General features: G+C 46.7%; 1 protein-coding gene across 13 annotated transcripts in view; it reads right to left on the minus strand.

Moving 5' to 3' along the window:
* GNB1L (G protein subunit beta 1 like) overlaps nucleotides 1–18,806 on the minus strand; it is a 502,841-nt gene that overhangs the window by 326,074 nt on the left and 157,961 nt on the right. For 3 of the 13 annotated variants that reach the window (XM_085633683.1, XM_085633686.1, XM_085633689.1), the window contains exon 3: nucleotides 1,151–1,320. The exons of 8 other annotated variants lie outside the window; for them this stretch is intronic. The gene's annotated coding sequence lies outside the window, so the exon portion shown is untranslated. Of the gene's footprint in view, nucleotides 1–1,150; nucleotides 1,349–18,806 lie in introns of all 13 variants that reach the window. 2 more of the 13 variants (XM_085633685.1, XM_085633688.1) reach the window with 1 other exon arrangement.

The following is an 18,806-nucleotide window of genomic DNA, read 5'->3' on the forward strand; positions in this document are numbered from 1 at the left end:
AATGCCAACAGGGTTACCTGCACCTATTGCAATTTTTTCTTTATATCCACACACATGTTCTTAATCCAAATTTAGGCCCTCATTAAAATGGCGCTCGGACGACCGCCCGACCGTCATTGCCGCAGGCAGCTGCCTGTCCAACAATGAGTCGGTGGTCCCACCTGCCCAATTACGATAGGACCGCTGTGCAGTCAGTAGTAAAATGCGGTTTTCTACTACAGCTTAATCTGCGGCCCAGGAAAAGGGCCGCTGCACAAGCCGCAGTAAAAAAAGAAGTTTGTGCACATCTATTCCACATGTACTAGACACCATGTGGTACCTGGCACACAGTTCAGGGATGTCTGTGGGGAACTATATGTGCCCCCCAGGCCACTTAGTAATGGCCCACGGAGAACACGGGCCCTGCTTAGGGCCCCCAAAGTCTCTTTCCGGCTGCCTTTTAATGGCGGTCCTACTGCCATGAAAAGGAAGTTGGAAAGGCACATCCTAATCCCTACAGCAGTGCCTGCGCAGGCAACGCCTCAATTGTGGGGATAGGATTCCGACTGCCGCCCAACGGGCTTCTTGAGGTGGCAGTCTATCCCCCCCCCCCCCCGACCTCTGCGGCGGTCCGCCCTACATCGAAATGAGGATCTTAATTTTGTATTTCCCCATCTGATGGTTTCTCTCTGTGCTTTCTGAAATTAGACCACTACTTATTCAGGAGAAATGTCAAACCTTCGTGAAAAGGCAGCTTCTTCAATGAAGTAACACACACTTAGAAAACTTCTGTTTGTCAAACTGGGCTCTCAGGCACTTCACACTGCGGCTAGTGCTGCTTTTGTCTGACTACACCAGCGGAGCATGACGTTGCCCACTTTGAATCTGAATGCACGTCTCTACCCTATGAAAACAACAGGAACATTCCCATTCTGTGCTTTACAATGCATCTCTTCATCGTCTGCTCTCTCGAATTACTTTTCCTAAAATGCCTTTCCATCAATGAAGACTACGGCTGGAGCCTCCGGTCTACTGGTCCCTCTAAACTCTCCCTACTGTTGCGAAGCACACGTCTCCGTTGGGTCCCTATCCTTCTATAGCCACCTTTCACAGCACCCCATTGCCTTCCAGCTGAGTCTGCACTGTACAAAGTCCCAATACAAACACATACCTGCCACAATGTTCATAAGTTCAGTGCTCTGGATAGAAACTTCTCCCTGCAGGTTCTCTCTGCTGTGTGTGAGTGGTGATGAGGAACATTGTTTCTACTGCTCTGCCTTGGGAAGGAGTCAGATTGTTTTGATGTCATACTTGAGGGTAAAGGAGCAACTCTTCTGCAAACTAAGGACATGAGACCCTGTCATAATCTCTAAGAAAAAAAAACACAAACAATAATAACTGAGATGTATTCAAGCAGTCCATCCATCACCTTATATGTTTCTCAGAGAATTGCCCTACGTGGCTCAAGTGCGTCTAGAATTGGGGATCAGGCTCTCAGTGCGACAGAATTCAAGCGGCACCACACTGAGGAGGCCTAACACTGATGAAACACCATTTGTGTTGTTTTTGTTCCCATGCAGAGGTAACATGGCCTAGCAGTACGGGTGGGATTGCTTCTTACGGGATGGGACCAAGACTGATCTGCATTAGATTGGGCAGTGTCTAAAGTGCCACAGACAAACTATGAAAAAAATAATACAACTGTAATCATATGTAGTTTAAATTGGTTTCATTTCATGTATGTATTAAACTAACTTCATCTCTACAGGTTTACAGCATATTACAGGTCCTGGTGTTAGTGGGACTGCTACAAAGTGTGGCCAAAGGCTTCACTGAGTGACCACTGAACGCTAGGCTTGTTTGCAGCGGTGCCCATCAGCTACGAAGCCAGGAGCACTACAGCCACAGCGTGGACTTTATCAACACTGGGCCCACCGAGTCCACTGGCACAAGTCATGTCTGGCAGGTACCGTAGACTTCAGTACTGGGGAAGGGTGATATTGACGGCCACCTCCTTGACCAGAGACTACAGCCACGCACAATAGGTACCAGATCATTCGATTAAAAAAAAATTTCTAGGCAGTTGTTAAAGTAGATCATTATAAAATGCCCAATAAATAACTGCAAACCATTTGTTAAGTAACATTAACCATTAAGGTTGTCTTCTGAGTTACCACTAAACAAGCGTAAAAAGTATCTGGAAAAAAACAGTTAAAGGGGTGTTATCAGTGAGGCAAATATTGAAAACCCCTAGATCATGGCCAGATGCACAACCATAACACCTTCAAATGTATTGCTCATAGCTATAGATATGGCAATACATTTTATATAATAAATCACATCATTGATTATATCACCGATGAGACACACCACTGTAAACTTTCACATCCATTTCCTGGAGTAGTATATACAGCTTTTCTTTTATGTATAACCTCTATCAAGACATCTAGCTTCTGACAGTGGTACTGCAACCCAGAATCTGCAAGTAAAGCTTTCAAGAATATCTCACTTGTGGGTTTCACTGCAGCATCCTTTTGTCTTTATGCAAACTCTGCATAGACATCTAGTTGGTAACCATGGTATTGCAACCGGTCAGCCACATAAAAAGTCTGCGAGGGTACCTACTACTTCATTACATAATTAAAGCAGAATATTTCCATATATATATTCTTGGAAGACATATAGTGACTGACCGTGGTACTTCGGGTTTCAGACTCCATGAAATTGTCATGTCCGTTAGGATAGTCCTGTCATGTATACCCCATTTTAAATACATTGTCGCATCCAAACGACAATAACAATTCTAAACAGGTGACCTTTTACCTAGTAGCTTGCTCCTCTCTCTTAGACACCAGACTCTCTCTACTCTGTCATAATAATCCCTGTACCCGACTAACAAACATGTCCCCAGGAATGGAATAATTATTCTGTATAAGGGTCACCACTTTTTTCATCCTTTACCAACAGCCAGCTGTGCATGATCACATTTGTTTGGAAAAACATTCATGATTGTTTCCAAAACATTTACGGTTGTTTTCAAAACATATCGATTCTAGAAGAAACACTGGAGTGACCACTTTAGTATATAAGACTCTTATTCCCCCCCTGCAAAATAGAGGAGAATTCCTTCCAAGCTGACATCTTCACAACACATGGGTCTGACATCCATTGCGGGCAGTCATCCTCGAAGCCGAGACAGGGTCCTTCGTTCTCAACCATCAGGTGAGGGGGCTGGTTCTCCCCGAGGGTTTTCTTGGCTACAAATACACATAGCTACACACATACATGCTACACATACAGAACTAGGCTAGGTACCTTTAGGCAAATTACTTAGGGCGCGCTGTGAGAAGTTGGCCTGATGTATGATGTCACTAGTTATAGTGTACACCTTATATCAGTCCAAATACCCTTATGGTGATTGGTTGTAAAGTCAACCTTATAGACCAGCTATCCTAGTGGTAGCATGGACAAGAGCAGTCTTAGGCTAAACTCTGAATGGCATGTGAAGCCAGCTGTGATACCATATATAATCCCTTGAATACCAAATGAAAGGACACCACAACAGATATATATATAAAATAAAGTGTATTTATTCTAAGCAAACCCTCAGCACTCTTTATGAGATTAGAGGTAAGTACAACACAGTCTTATTTATGCATACATTAAGTCACACAGGTAAGTAATACAGTTAGGCCCTAGGGGCCACGCAAACCATATACTAAGTAAGTGGTATAAGAACCACTGTCACGGAAATAGAGTAGGCCTAGGCCTAGGGAATCGCTGGGGCTACCCTACACTAGCGTTAGTTAGGAAGTGGGAGGCCCACGGGATTCGTGTGCAGAGTGGAAACACTCACGCGTAATGCGTAAAAGTCAATAGCAATAGTACAGTTTAGAAAACGGTAGATTTAGGACACTTCCGGAGTAGCTAGGAAGTTGAGACTTGAAAACTAGACACTAGGATAGTCACTATCCTGATGAGCACCGGAGTACCCAAGTTACCTAGCCCACAGGCTGCGGGTGCATAGGGGTGAAGATGCGTCGTTTTCGTCGTCGACTCCTATGGATGCCTGAAGAAAGATGCTGACAGGCAGTCAGTGAAGAGTGTCCGGTGGATCCCAAGGCTGGGATCAAGAAGAGAAGAAACCTGCAAGCAGAAGGGACAGAGTCAAGGTCACTAGCCAGTGACCACGTGGAACCAGGAAGGAACCAGGCGATGTCGTGAAGATTTGCAGGTGAAGGTGAAGCTTGTCGCTGCAGCCAGGAGGACCAGGAAGCGTCGAGGACGACCAGGACCAGGAGGCGAGCTGTCCCACGAAGGCTCTTGCTGTCGGCGGCGTCGAAGTTGGACTAGGACTCACCAAGCCTTGGCAAGCGGAACCCACGAAGAACGAAGGACTTGCTTCTGGTGCAGACCAGGAAGGTCTGGGGTGCTTCTTCTTTGCAGAGAAGCGGGAGCCAGTCTGGAGGAGCCAAACCAGCGCAGAAGATTTCAGGGTGCGTCGTCACAGAGGCCACTAGCCAGCGGGCAAGCAACCGGACAGACGCGGCAAGCAGGAAAATGCTGAAGGGCCCCACGCAGGACTCGTGGAGTGTGGGGGGCTGATCTTCGGTGCAGATGGTGCTTGGGGTTGGGGCTTCTCAATCCCCGGTGCACAACTTCGAGGGTACCTCAGAAGCTGCGCTGTAAGTTACTAGCCACTTTTTCCAGGTAGCCGGTCCCACGTCGCTCGTCGCCTCCACGGATCTCAGCTCTGCTGTAGATGTGGATGAGGGTCGCAGAAGTCTGGAAGTCAAGGCTCTGGTCGGGCTCTGCAGTCGGTTCCTCGTAGAACGGTCGCAAAGCAAAGGGTAGTCTCTTGATGGTGCCTGTTTGCACAGGGTAGCCACTCCTTGGCTACAAGGGAGATTCTTCAGTCTTCTTCTTTCGTCGAATGTCGAAGGTCCAGAGTTTCTGTTCAGTTTTGCAGGTTCAGGATAATCTAAAGTCTTGAGGCCCAACTCCCACTCTTATACTAATCTGGGGGGCTGGGATACCTGCTAGGTCACGCCTTATGGGTGGGACCTGGGAGGGGGTGGTTACACCCACTTCCCTTTGTCCAGTTTCGCGCCAGAGCTGGGGCTGGAGTGCCCCAGCGCCGGTTTGAACTGGACTATGCAAGGAACACCTTGTGTGCCCCAGGCATGTCTCATTCCTTTCAGCTCACCCTGCCCCAATACACTAAAGGCTGTCTGGGGAGGTGCTAGCACCTCCCCAAGCAGGAAACCTATTGTCCAGGCCTCCCTGGCTGGGATCACTCCCAGCTGCAGGAGGTCAGACTTGTGTCTGTGGCAGCAGCATCCATTTTGTGATGCTGAGGCTTTGGTTAGAGTTAAACAGCAAAGTAGGATTTTAACATGTCTCTCCCTCTAGAAGGGAGGAATAATATCCTCATCACCAGAAATGGTATGGGGGTATTATTCCAAAGTGTTAGACACCTTACACGACATGTTTTGATAAAGCCAAACCATAGTTACCATAACCGTTTAAGATTATAAGGCACTTTAAGAGTATATGGTAGGCTATATCATAGAACAGCTATAAGGACATGGTTCCGAAAGCTGCAGACAGGCTCAGCTCATGCTAGAGCACCATCTCACATGTTACCAAGCACTCTGCCTCCAGGATTGTTAAGGCCTGCCATAGGAGTGACTGATAGGTACACATGTGTCTATATATAAGGGTAGATATAGGCATACTATATCTAAGCAAGGGGTGATTACACGACCTTGCCCCAGCTGAGTGATCAGCCAGTTGTGTCTGATTGGAAGGCCAGACCAGGGGTGGCATAATACATGCTGCAGCCCCTGGGAGGCCTAGGGTACACCTATGCCCTGGGTACCTAGGGTACACTGTACAGGGTTCAATAAGGTGATCCTTACCAATTGGTTATGTACCTAGGGTACATGGAGTCCATTTTAAAGAGAGAGCAGACAGCCTGAGACCCTGAATGGCAGGATCTCAGGCCAACTAAGTCGAAAAACCAGCTAGACACTAGGCAAAAAGTTGGGGGTAACCATAGTCAGATATCCACCTTCCTACACGCGCATTTTAGGAATATGCAAGTGCTACTGTTTTTATCTGAACTGCTAATGGTCTGCGGCCTCTAGGAGTACGGCTGCATCACAGAGGCATGTAAAAAGCTGTACTCACTCACTTTACTTCAGCAAGCCCTGATAAAGATTTTATGTGCTGCCAATATTGGCTAGGCCCCTCCTTAATTGTTGAAAAAGGTTTAGAATAATTGCAGATTCAGTATTACTGCACATCATTGGTACTCAGAAATTGTTGACTAGGACTCCCAGCCAAGTGGTGAGAGAGTTGGAGGAGCGTGATGTGAGAGCAGTGTCCTTCGAGTACAATGTCATGCTATATAAAACTACATGTGGCACGCAAAGGTAGGCGTGTGTACTAGGCTGGCGGGACTAGCATAGAATATAGATGGTCTTAAAACAGTGTCATTCTGAACAAATGATGGTGTTAGGTGAACAAAATGGAAGCAAAAATCTGTGCAAGTGTTTCCCAGTGTTTTGTGTCTCTTTGGTAAAATTGCAAGAGTGTGAACATAAGATTACTTTGAAAGGAAATTCTACTCCTGTTACACAAATGCTTAAGACTTTAGCCATCAGTTTGAGGGAGGAGTTTTAAGTGAGGCTGGAGGAAATGGTTGTTCCGGACATAACAGAAGTAGAGTCTGCTGAGCAGGTATCCCCCATTGTGTTGTCTGAAAAGAGTAGAAGAAAGTTATGTTTATGTACTGACCTGAGAGGTTTGAATTATTGCATCTTACCTCAATTATCTGCCTCTTAACAACCACAAGATGATTTCCATATTATAGGTCCTTCCATACTTGACCTTAGGAATGCACATCACCAAGCAGAAGACACAGGATTTCAGAGTGCAGACTACATTTATTACTCCTTTTGATCTTTTTGTGTTAAAACGATGCAGTTTACTTTAGCACCAGCGTCCTCAGTCTTTCAGAGAGCCATATTACAAATGTACAAGCACTTACAAATGTTTCCGAGGTTATATTTGTGTCTACACTATGGATATTGAGTCTCATGTGGTCAGACTGCATGGTGTATTCATGGTTATTCAAGGAACGTTTGGTTTATGTGTGGACAAATGCTCTTTCTTTCAGGCAAGAGAGGACTATCCAGGACTCTCCAATGCATCTGAAGGGATAGTGCAGAAAGAAGCATTTACAAATGCAATTAGCATGGCGACAGCCCCCTACTCGAGGGAGAAACTGTTGTCTTACACCAAGTTGTGTGAATCCTGCAGTAAAAGTGGAAGATTTTGCTGGCAAATTGGACCCCTGAGTGTAATAATCCGGAAGGGGCATGACTGTGTGGGGGATTGCCAGCAGGGAGCCCATGAATCTATCAAAAATGCCATTGCTAATGCTTCAAGATTAAAACCTCCCTGGGATAAATAAAGAATATGTCATTACTGTGGGCATCAGCTACAAGGGTTGGGTGCTGTTCACAATCTGCAGGAACTAATGAATGAATTCCACCATGCCTGGTCAGAAGCACAGATATGGAAATATGTGAAATGTTTTTTAAACCCAGACTGTGAGTATGCTAAAGTGGAAGTGTTGGGCCCCAACTTAAAACTCCATGGCAACCAGCAGATAAAAATAAAGACTGACATGAACATTTTGGAAGATGCAGAAATTATGTATCGGGAAGTAGAGGGAGAGAGCTGCGCAAGTGAATAAAATCATACCTTTATTTTCCCCTTTTGCTCTAAAAGTAAATCTAAATGTTCTTTTGGGAAGTCTATAATGAACTTAAACTAAGGTGAAAGAAATAAAGAATAAAAAAGGAAAGAACTTTCGTTTGATTTCTGAAGATTCTTCTGTACAGGAACAATGCCTTCGCCTCAGGAACTGAGCACAAGTATTCCAGGAAGAGCTGGCTTGTGCATGAACCATCGATCACTTCAAACATCACGTGTGAGGACACAAATGCATCCTCACATATACCTTTAGCACCATATTAGCCTCTGGAGGAAGGTATCTGCTACGACGTAGATAGTCCAGCAATGCACAAACCCTGAACAATATCATTTTGAGGTCAAATATGTACCTAGGAAGAATTACTCATCTCGTGTGCTTTTAGCTTACAACGTGGGAAAGGGGCAAGTGGAAGATGAGGAGGCTGATGTACTCTCAGCTCTTCATGAATTGAGGAATCAGTCATTTTTTAGGGTTTCAAAAAAGGACCGGCTAGCTGCAGATATTTAAAAATATCTAACTGATGGGGGGATATCTCATTTTGTCACGGGGCACAGGAACTGAGCGAAGCGGGAAATCACGTCATAAAAGATGACGCATACATTGCAAGTAAAAGCATTTGCCTACCATTTTAAAAAGTAGGCACCTTGATAATATGGGCATGCTTTCCCTTAAGAATCTGTTGAGAACATATTATTGGTGGCCTTACAGCTTGGACGGGGATGCCAAAGCCTGGGTTAGAGAATACAAAAAATGTGCGTACGATGATAAAAATGTGTCTACTACCTGTCTGCCCATGCACCCTGTTCTGTGGCCCGAAAAACCATACTGTCAGACCATTCAGTGTCTTGCCTGCTCACATGAAATATGCTTTGGTATTAAAATACTATCACTCAAGGTGTCCTGAAGTCAAATTCACAGAGGATGTCATAGCTAAAACTGTTTTGACTTTCTTGTAGGATTTCTTCAAGAAAGAGGGTTTCCATGACAATCTCTTCACAGACAATGAGGTGCAAATGGTGCCTGAGGACATGAAGGAATATATTCAAATGTACCACATCAAACACATTGTATGTGCCCTTTGTGATCCGCAGTGCAACAGACAAGTGGAAAGCTTCAACTGTTATTTGAACGAGTGTCACGCTAGCTGTGCAAACTAACACTGCAAATATATAAGATTTCTACCTCTTTACCGATCTTTCATTCTTTTTTTCTGGTAAATACTCTCAAAAATCAAAATAACAGCACATCAGTGTTCCCCATAAATACAATGTCTACACACAATTATTGCTTTTTTTCTTTGTTTTTTTATTTAACAAGAAACAAAAAAAATTTGTATCAAAAATATATTCATATTTCATTTCTATATTTTCTTTTTTGTGATTTACAAATATTCTGGAAACAAGTGAGTACAAGTGATCAATAGTGTGAACATCAAATACATTGGTCTCAAATCACAATATTTGAGCAATTAGGTTTGCCCCTCAACAGACGACATAAATATCTACATCTTCATCTTGCATACTATTCTTGCATCCCAACAAACATACTACACACAGAGAAATATACAGAAAGAAACTTATAAAAGCACACAACTGGATGGGTCAACTGCAAATTGATTTTTGAGTAGTTTGTCAGAGTTTGCTGTGATGATTGTGACAGCAAATTAAGTTTCTTCTCTTATTTGATTTAAGTTGATCCGTATAGAGTTTGTTGTCCAGTTGTGAAGTGGCTGGTCTACGTACGTTTCGGTGAAAATGTTATTAAAATCACCTTCCTCAGGACCATTGAAGAACGAAAAAGGGGAGAGGGGGCTTTATTCTGAAAAATTATAAATACACTGTATGCAAGTGTATTCGCACATAAGATCTATATACAAACCATCATACTTTGTATGCCTTCTTGCATTATTGACTCCTCTAAAGATGGCGTCCATATGTTCTATCTCAGAACACTGCATACCCAGAATATATACTCAGACTCTGTACTTTTTCGAAGCAATAATTTTTACTGAGATCAGTTTTCCTGACTTTAAACGATATTTATGTGAGCATCCACACATAAGATTTGTACACATTACTATACTCTGTATGCTTTCTCGCATCATTTAACTCTTCTAAGATGGCGCCCAATTGTTCCATCCCAAAACACTGTGCATTCTCTATACTGCGAGACTGCTATATAGGAAGTCCTAACATATCAAGTTGTTAGGACCTATACTCCCCTCTCTGCAATACTCAGACCACACAGTAAGGGGCGCTCCGATTAATGCTATTTCCACTCTACGGACTTCTCTCTGTCACTGGATGCCCCTTATAAGATGTTGTCCGAGTTTACAGTAAGATTCCAACCATAGATATTTTACTCTTTAAAGATGGCGTATAATTCGACTTCCAGCTCTTAATATAGAACATGGCGCCCTTTCATACACAACATAACTACTACCAGAATGCATATACCAATAAATCACTTTCCCATGGTATCTTGTCCTCTGTTTTATATTCAGAGTGCACAACAAGGGTTGCTCTGCGGATGCAATTGTTTTCACTCCACGGCCTTTCTCTACCCTTAGATGCCCTTTCCAAGATGTCGCCCAAGTTCACAATAACACCAGACACACAGAACCGGAAATAATTTAAATATCGCAAGACCACGCAATAACATACAGGACATTTAAACGTGCTAAAAGCTGATCGGCACAAACTTTGAGTCGGACGACAACGAGAGAAGGCAACGCTCTACTGAATTAGTGAAGGTAAGCGGATTCCACAAACTTAGATACCAAGACTCTGAGCCCCCTCTCCTTTTATTTCACGGACCTAGCTTTATATGCCTACACTATCGATACTGGGCCGTGTAGCGATAGGATTATGTGCCTACCTTACTAGAGCTAACATTCAGTATACTCTGACACTGAGATTCTTTTCCTTCTCCCCTCCCACCTCACGGATTTAGCCCCCCATGAATCTGGCTAGCCACACCTGGGTCTTGCGACCGATACAATCAAATGTAATCAGATGCCTTTCTCATTAGGACAAATATGCAATTACACCTCCTCTCACCAAATTAGCAATATTACAATCCTAGTTCGCTTTCAAAAATCATAGCGCCCTATTGCACGTCACGCATATCGCCTGGTTTATACGGCGACAACACACATCTACCAGTACAAATTAGCGGCGATAGAAATTTGAATCTCGACGTGCGTAGACATAGGCTAAGCCTACTCTAGGTCTTTCGGGCGATGCCATTTATGTGACGCAAATGCCTACCTCATTAGAACACACATGAAGGTACATTCCTCCCTATAAAATCAACAGCAGTACAAATGTGGTAGCTGCTTTTTTGTAATCCACAACACCTTTACATACGCTATAATCAGCGAATGATACACAGAGCTGTAGTCACATCTCATGAATTTAGTTCTCATACCAGCTAGTTTTAGCCGATACTGAAACACCTATATGTTTTTAAACAGGACAGGATATCCATGAACAAAAATACATACCCACAACATGATAAAATTATGCTAATCAATCTGAATATGTGAAACTCCTTGCTGTTGTTCCCTTATAACCTTGTATTTGACTAAAACATAATTGGAATTCTGTCGGATTTATTTTTTAGAAGTATATCAAAATCACAGTCTCTCAAATTTACTGTGGTGAACTCTAATAAAAGACTCCTTAGAAAAGGACAATACCATCCTGCCTCCTATACTTTCTCTGAAGGTAAGACCCATATATCATATATCTTAGATACATTTAGCGGTGAATGCCCCTTATTTTAGAACCACCACACTGTGTGTTCTTATACTTCAGGTATAAACTTACCAAGGAGACAATAGTAACCCGGCGCTGAAATATTCCAACTAGGACAGATCATTATCGATACAAGAAACCCTTGATACTGAAAATTATCATATATTTAGGGTAAGAGATGACAACACCCTTTATTCACTTAGAAACAGCAAATAGGTCATCTTAGACAGGACAACTTTGTAAATTGTTTTGTCTTATTTTTACTTTTGGTTATTCAACAGACTCCATATACAGTAGACCAAGTCCTAACTTACAGCTGCCCTAGAGGAATCTGTAAAGACGTTTTAACAACCTGTAAACTCGTGACGTGTCACCTTCAAACAGGTATTCCTTAGCAACACCCTTTTCATTTCAGCACAGGGCAATCTGGATTTTCTAATCATGGGTTATGTAACTAGGAATCTCACGGCTATTCTTTTTCCAATTGACATGAAAAGCCTTTTATTTCACGGAAGGGTGTAAATCCAATCTTTTATTCCCCTTCCCTTAGGAAGGTACCTCTTTCTCTCTCTCCTTTCCTCTCCTACTCTGAGACTTGCATGTATAAGCAATATCAAAGAAATAGATAATAATAGTTGTTCTAAAGAAAACATTAAGAACATCAGTATTCCCTATATCTTACATACAGTGTATTTATAATTTTTCAGAATAAAGCCCCCTCTCCCCTTTTTCGTTCTTCATGTAACGCCCTGAACGTCTCAGGATCGTTTAACAGACACGACAATGAGGACGCAACCACTAGTGAAGGGTTAGTTGTTTTAATGAAGGCAAATATAATACAAAGAATAAACAAAAGTTATAGTCACTGGAATCCTCCAGGCTAAGTACGTTACCAGCCCACAGCACGGATGGTCCTAACCGTCCTCTGCATATACGCCGGTCCCGGCGTATGCCAAAAGAGGGCAGAAATGAAATGGCCGACAATGCCAATCGGTAGGCTGTGAGGGGCACGAAGAGTGTTGGGGAGAATCGAGGAGTCAGGGAAACACCCAGCCGGGGTCTCTACCTGAAGGGAGCAGCCGCTCAACCTCTTCCTCAGACTGCACCGGGACGCGGAGTCACCTCCTGGTGATGCGTCACCGATACCCCAATCACAAGCAAGAAGACTGAACCGAGAGCAGCCGCTCGATCGATCCTGTGGACTTCCGAGTCTGTAACGCGGCAAACACCTCCTGGTGTGCGTTACAGCTGGCAGTCCCTGTGTCTCTGGTCGGGCTGGGAGTTACGACTCCAACCAGCAAAAGCGCCACTGCGCTTGGACTCAGCCGAGTCAAAAAGCGAAGCTCAATGGTTGACCGGTAGAGCTTCCGGGTCCTTCACAGGTGACGATGGGGCAAGACACGGCCCAGGGAGTAACGACTCGACCTACCTCCGTTCTTGCCTTACTGGAGCACCACTCCGGAACACTGCTCTTCACGAAGCAGGTACGTCGGTGTGAACACAATATCCGACAGCGTTGTACCTCCCGGTTCCTCCCTTTATAGGGAGTGTTTTCCTTGAGTTATGTAACAGCTCTCCTGTTTACATAAGGGCGTGTTTCCTTGAGTTATGTAACAGCTCTCCTGTTTACATAAGGGCGTGTTTCCCTTGAGTTATGTAACAGCTCTCCTGTTTACATAAGGGCGTGTTTCCCTTGAGTTATGTAACAGCTCTCCTGTTTACATAACCTCTCAACCGCTAAGCATCCTGGGAGATGTAGTCCGTTTTCGCCGGTTACCGTTTTCCTCCCCTCGTATGACAGGAATTCTTGACAGTACATCCTCCCTCTCAGCGGCTCCCCACGGGTCCAGCGCTGGCAGGAAAACGCCGATGGAACAAGGAGACCAAGCGCGGAGCATGAACCCCTTCAGCCGGTTCCCATGAATGCTCCTCCGGGCCATAGCCTTTCCACGCAACCAGGTACCACAGCTTCCCCCTGCGCCATTTGGACGCCCGTATGCCCGACACTTCATACTCCACCTCCGACTCCACGCATACCGGCCGAGGTGTCCCAGACGGCTTGGAGGGTGCTGGTTTGAGCAATGATACATGAAAGACAGGGTGTATCCGCAATGACTGGGGCAAGCACACCTTCACGTTCACGGGACCCATACACTTGGTAATTCGATAGGGGCCCATATACTTGGGATGGAACACACTGTTCTTTCGAAACCTCATGTTTCTTGTGGATATCCAGACGTAGTCTCCAGTGCGGTACAGTGGCCCGGGCCTTCTCTTCCTATCTGCCGCAGCCTTGTATCTTCTCTTGGCCTCTATTAGGACAGCCCTTGAGCGCATCAATGTGTTTTTTCATGTGTGCCACCCTGTCCGCTGTGGCGGGAATCCTGTCCTCTCTGAACGGATGTAGAAATGGCAAGAACCTGGGATGTTGGCCATAGTTGCTATAGAACGGAGATGACTGTGTGGAGCTGTGAGTGGCGTTGTTATAGGCTATCTCTGCAACCCATAGCAAGTCGACCCATTCTTCCCTGCCCTGGTCCACAAAACATCGCAGATACTGTTTGAGCGTTTGGTTCAGGCGCTCGGTTTGGCCGTCCGTTTGAGGGTGGTAGCTGGTGGACAGGGCGGTCTTAACATGCAGCGCAGTGCACCAAGTCTTCCAGAATTGCGCAGTAAACTGCGACCCCCGGTCCGACACGATCACCCCAGGTAATCCATGCAGTCGTACCACATTCTTTAGGAGTAGTGACGCCAATTCCCCGGCCGTAGGGACTCTCTTGCAGGGGATGAAGTGCCCCATTTTCGTCAAGTAATCCACCACCACCAGTATTGCCGTCATCCCCTGGTCTACCGGTAGGCCCACCACGAAGTCCAGTGATATGCTATCCCATGGTCTATCCGGGGTTGGAAGTGGATGTAAGAGCCCTTGGGTTCGGCCATGGTCGGCCTTCATGGTAGCACACGTAGGACACTCCTGTCCCCACCTCCTGACATCCACTCTCATGGTTGGCCACCAGAAATGCCGTCCCATGCTAGCCACCGTTTTTTCAAAGCCCAAATGACCTGCGCATGGAGAGTCATGGCACCAGATGAATGCTTGTTTCCTTAGCCTAGGCGTGGGTATCAATAGGCACCTGCCCTTCAGGGGTATCCCGTCCTTCAGCTGCCATTCTCTGTGACTGAGGAGCCACCTCCGCCATGCGAATGACCTGATCCCTCTCTTTATTCCCCTCAGGAAAGTATCCGGTTGGATAACCCCCAATACCATCCTCGGGGAAATGATGGAACGCTCGGTCGCAGGCAATGGTTCCTTAACTGCAGATTGACGGGACAGGGCGTCCGCCTTTCGGTTTTCCGTCCCCGGCCGATATGTGATGCGGAAGTTGAACCCCGCAAAGAAGATCATCCACCGCAGCTGCCTGGGAGAAAGGTGTCTAGTGGCCGTCATGAACTGTAGGTTCCGATGGTCCGTGTACACCGATACCACATGTCTTGCCCCCATCAACCAATGCCTCCATTCGGTGAAGGCGTCCTTGATTGCGAGAAGCTCCTTCTCCGCAATATGGTAGTTGCGTTCGGCGTCGTTGAGTTTGCGGGACATGTACGCAACGGGATGAAGCACCCCTGTGTCGTGGTTGCGTTGGGACAAGATAGCCCCCAGCGCCACATCCGATGCGTCCGCTTCCACCACGTAGGGGAGATCCGGATCAGGGTGAGCCAACACCGGCGCCTTACCAAAGGCGCTTTTCAGGGCCTCAAAGGCTTTGTTCGCTTCAGGGGACCAGACAAACTCCTTGGACTTCCTCAGTAGCTGTGTGATTGGGGCCACCACTCCTGAAAATCCATCTATGAACCGCCTGTAAAAGTTGGCGAAGCCAATGAAACTTTGGACGTCCTTCACGCTTTGGGGCACCGGCCATTCTTTCACCGCCTTGATCTTTCGTTCTGCCATCTCCTGTCCCTCTGGACTCAGCATCACTCCGAGGAATTCCACGGATGTGACGTGGAAGTCACACTTGCTGAGTTTACAAAACAGCATGTTTTCCCTCAGCTTTTGGAGCACAGCTTTGACGTGGTGTACGTGCTCCTCCACACTGGACGAATAGATGAGGATGTCGTCGATATATACGACCACGTAGATATCCAACTCCTCTCTGAATACCTCATTCAAAAAGTACTGAAAGGCTGCCGGGGCGTTGCACAGACCGAACGGCATGACGAGGTACTCAAAAAGGCCGAACCTGGTCTTAAAGGCGGTCTTCCACTCGTCTCCGTCCCTCATGCGCACCAGATGGTATGCCCCTTTCAAATCCAACTTGGTGTAGATACGAGCTTTCTTGACCTGTTCCAGAAGTACACTGATGAGAGGCAAGGGGTACCGATTTTTTATGGTTATCGCATTCAATGACCTAAAGTCCACACAGGCTCTCAGCTCCCCATTAGCCTTCGGGATGAAGAAGAGTGGCGAGGCGGCCGGAGACTTGGACGGGCGGATGAATCCTAGCTTGAGGAGTTTATCCAGGTACCCCCGGAGATGCACGTTTTCAGGCTCCGTCAGGGCATACAGCCTGCCGCTGGGAACGCTGGCCCCTGGCACCAGGTCGATCTGGCAGTCAAACTGTCTATGTGGTGGTAGCACTTCCGCCTTCACCTCATCAAATACATCCTCAAAACTGTGATAAGCCTGGGGGAGAGCCACATCTTTTTCTGCCGCTGTAGCCACCGTCTGACTCCCGCTCTCATCTGCGTCAAGGGATTCCGTTCTTATTCCACAATGCAGGATGCAATACGGTGACGTCATTTCGATGCGATGTGTTGGCCAATCCACAAAGGGGTTGTGTTTCTGTAGCCACGGCAATCCCAATATGACGCCATATTGGGGCGCTCGGATGATGTTAAAATCGATTTGTTCCAAATGGTTCCACCCATATCTCATCGGAAGGACCCCCTGTGCTGCCCGATGGGCCCCGTCACCAATCGCCTTCCGTCTACAGCATAGACGTCTTCGGGTACAGCTTTGGGAAGAAGCACTAGCCCTAGCCTGCATGCCTCGTTGTGGTCCATAAACATGCCAGTGGCCCCTGAATCCACCATGGCCACAACGGGTATCCACTGGTCATGCACTCCCACGTGCACCGTGATAAACAGGTGTCGTTGTCCCTTAGTGACCGAGTTGGAAAGTGAAGGGATGGATGAGTGACTCCGAGATGCCCCTTCTCTGGTCTTGGAGTCCTCTAGTTTTCCGCCGGTATGTCCACCACGGCTGTTACCGACCGGTTGGCCCGATAACGTGATGTCTTCGGTTTGGCAGGGCATTCACGTACGTAGTGGCCTTTTTTGCCACAATATAGGCACAATCCTTGTTTACGGCGTGACTCTTTCTCCGTGGCTGTGAGGCTCGCTCGTATTGCGCCGATGTCCATGGGTTCTCCCTTGGATGCGGTGGAAGTTTCAGGACTTCCCACCGTCACATAGGATGGAAGGGATTTTCCTTTTCTCCCATGATCCCCCTTTCTTTCACTTAGCCTATGTTCCAGCCGTAATACCAGGTTGATAAGGCCCTCACATGTCTTGGGTTGAGGGTCAATATGAGCCACGGCGTCCTTGAGCTCATCGCACAGCCCTTGATGGAAGAGCGCCGTCTGTTTAGCAACAGGCCACTTGGTTTCCGTAACCAGCCTTCGGAACGCGTTGAGATACTGCACCAGGTCGTTGGATCCCTGTCTCAACTCAAGCATTTCACGGTCCGCCGTGTACGAGTCTGCCCTTCTGTCGAATACCTTCAGGAATTCCTCGCGAAAAGCACCCCAATCACATAAGAGGGGGTCGTCCCTGCTCACCAGAGGTACGGCCCATTGTGCCGCGTTTCCCGCCAAATAGGATATAAGGAAAGCCACACGAGCCTGACTCGTGGGGAACGCCTTTGGTTTGCACGATAAATGTAGCGCCACTTGTGTGAGGAATACCTGCACTGTGTTAGGATCCCCACTGTACCTCTCTGGTGTCGCCAAGGGGATGGCTACCGGCATTTCCACTACTACCGCAGGGGTCTGATTCGTGAGGGAGGTGCTGGGCGTGAGCGGGTCCAATTGGATAGCATCCAGTCTGGCTTTTACATCGGCTGTTTCTTGCCTAGAGGCAGCCACTTCAACTTGCATGGCCGCTAAAGCAGCCAGCACATCATCAAGTGTTGCCATGTCTGTTATCGACCGGGAGACAGTTAGTGTTATTAAGGTCGGATATTTTGTAACGCCCTGAACGTCTCAGGATCGTTTAACAGACACGACAATGAGGACGCAACCACTAGTGAAGGGTTAGTTGTTTTAATGAAGGCAAATATAATACAAAGAATAAACAAAAGTTATAGTCACTGGAATCCTCCAGGCTAAGTACGTTACCAGCCCACAGCACGGATGGTCCTAACCGTCCTCTGCATATACGCCGGTCCCGGCGTATGCCAACAGAGGGCAGAAATGAAATGGCCGACAATGCCAATCGGTAGGCTGTGAGGGGCACGAAGAGTGTTGGGGAGAATCGAGGAGTCAGGGAAACACCCAGCCGGGGTCTCTACCTGAAGGGAGCAGCCGCTCAACCTCTTCCTCAGACTGCACCGGGACGCGGAGTCACCTCCTGGTGATGCGTCACCGATACCCCAATCACAAGCAAGAAGACTGAACCGAGAGCAGCCGCTCGATCGATCCTGTGGACTTCCGAGTCTGTAACGCGGCAAACACCTCCTGGTGTGCGTTACAGCTGGCAGTCCCTGTGTCTCTGGTCGGGCTGGGAGTTACGACTCCAACCAGCAAAAGCGCCACTGCGCTTGGACTCAGCCGAGTCAAAAAGCGAAGCTCAATGGTTGACCGGTAGAGCTTCCGGGTCCTTCACAGGTGACGATGGGGCAAGACACGGCCCAGGGAGTAACGACTCGACCTACCTCCGTTCTTGCCTTACTGGAGCACCACTCCGGAACACTGCTCTTCACGAAGCAGGTACGTCGGTGTGAACACAATATCCGACAGCGTTGTACCTCCCGGTTCCTCCCTTTATAGGGAGTGTTTTCCTTGAGTTATGTAACAGCTCTCCTGTTTACATAAGGGCGTGTTTCCTTGAGTTATGTAACAGCTCTCCTGTTTACATAAGGGCGTGTTTCCCTTGAGTTATGTAACAGCTCTCCTGTTTACATAAGGGCGTGTTTTCCTTGAGTTATGTAACAGCTCTCCTGTTTACATAAGGGCGTGTTTCCCTTGAGTTATGTAACAGCTCTCCTGTTTACATAACCTCTC

Source organism: Triturus cristatus, chromosome 11 (genome assembly GCF_964204655.1).
Source record: "Triturus cristatus chromosome 11, aTriCri1.1, whole genome shotgun sequence".
NCBI classification, from domain to species: domain Eukaryota; kingdom Metazoa; phylum Chordata; class Amphibia; order Caudata; family Salamandridae; genus Triturus; species Triturus cristatus.